This window comes from Borostomias antarcticus, assembly GCF_949987555.1.
Source record: "Borostomias antarcticus genome assembly, chromosome: 7".
Classification (NCBI taxonomy): domain Eukaryota; kingdom Metazoa; phylum Chordata; class Actinopteri; order Stomiiformes; family Stomiidae; genus Borostomias; species Borostomias antarcticus.
In genome coordinates, this window is record NC_140240.1 from 18,052,508 (window position 1) to 18,054,147 (window position 1,640).

Consider the following 1,640-nt stretch of genomic DNA (forward strand, 5'->3'; position numbering starts at 1 on the left):
GTGCATTGTGCACAATATGTACTACAGTATAGCATGGTGCAAAGACACCATTATGCACAGGCAATATTGACTTCAGGCTATTGCAAACCCTGCATGAGATGGATTCAGACGGTGAAGATCCTGGTCTTGAAATGCTTAGTGTAAAGTGATTTTGAAAACTCACGTCTTTATTCTCTCCCAAAACGTTTTTGCCATTAACAAATGAGAACATATAGATAGATAGGAATCCTGTGTGGGGAAATTGGGTGTTTTAGCAGCAGAAAAGTACAGCAGCAGTGCAGGGGGAAAATGTGTCAAAATCAAACTAGGCTACTGTACTTGGAGAGGACATCACAGCTGAATAATGCCAAAGACAACTCAAACACAAGTCTCAATAGGTTTGTAACTTTAATGCGCACTGGCACACACACAGCCCAGGGCCGCAATCATCTCCATGGCGTAAGACAGGACCATGTGACTGGAGCTGACTGTAGCACCGGCCGGTCTGCTTCCTCCCTTATGTGCAGGTCTGGTTTGACCGGGACCAGCCTTCAGCCACACACTGGGTCTATGGAGACCTCCTCATAGACTGGAGGGAGGGAGGAAGGTGAGAGACAGAAAAATATTTTTAAATAAGAACACAAACACACAGACATAAAAAACACACACACTAACACAAAGACAACCCCTTCCAGACACTCTAATAAGGCTGTCGTATGCCAAGCTCATACTACAGGATATTTGGGCTGATTCATCCCCGATTCACCACTCCCGACAATCGGAGGAGAAATCTGGTCTGGAACGTTGGTCATTACTGATGTTCGACACAGATTATCTTGTGACATGTGAGGGGTTTATAGGCCAAATCTTAAACCTCCCGATCGGCTCACAGACCCAGATGTGTGATTATATGCCTTATTCACAAATCTTGTGGTGGGTGCATGTTTGAGATTCACAAGAAGAATATCTGTTAAGATTTCCTTGTGTAATGCAACCCGATTTAGAAATTGATTTTTTAAATCCTGTAGTGTGAGCCCAGGATGACTGTGATGAATCGAGAGTCAGACATGCAGATCAGACCATCATGGACGTAATGAGGATATTCCAGCCAGGACCTACATGCACACATGGCATCTTCAGATCCCTCTCTCAGTTCAGCTGCAGGTACAGTAAGACTCCAGATCAAAATACTGCAGGTGAAGAGGGAGAGAGAAGGAGCGGGCATTAAAGGAAGAAGTGTGACTTGTTCTGTGTATGAGTGAATGTGGGTTGTGCGCCTTTACATGTATGTGTATTTGTACATTTCACTGTTCTCACCTGTATGTATCTGCAGTCATGCCCTTGTCTCAGCAGCTGCATGTCTGAATGTGATTTGGACATTTCAGGGACTTTGATGGCCGTCTCTTCCAAACCATCCTCACCATTCAGTCCTGAGAGAGAGAGAGAGAGAGAGAGAGAAGACCACCAAGCTTGTACACCTATCTCATATCAACCCTAGCCCACCTCGGCTCACACCTTGTTTGTGTGTGTGTGCCAGCATGACTCACTCACTCTGATACAGTCAGTCTCTTTTTAATCAAACCCGGTAGAACAGGTCTCACTAACAGCCTATAGACAAGCTGCAACACGAACAGATGAGCCTTCAGAGAGACAGAGAAAGA

General features: G+C 45.1%; 1 long non-coding RNA gene across 1 annotated transcript; it reads right to left on the bottom strand.

Moving 5' to 3' along the window:
• Nucleotides 1-383: 383 nt before the first annotated feature.
• On the bottom strand, nt 384-1,409 carry LOC311311767. The gene is made up of 3 exons (XR_014630548.1): nt 1,297-1,409; nt 1,099-1,169; nt 384-568 (listed from the first exon to the last, which is right to left on the bottom strand). It is a non-coding gene; the product is annotated as an uncharacterized lncRNA (long non-coding RNA).
• Nucleotides 1,410-1,640: the final 231 nt, after the last annotated feature.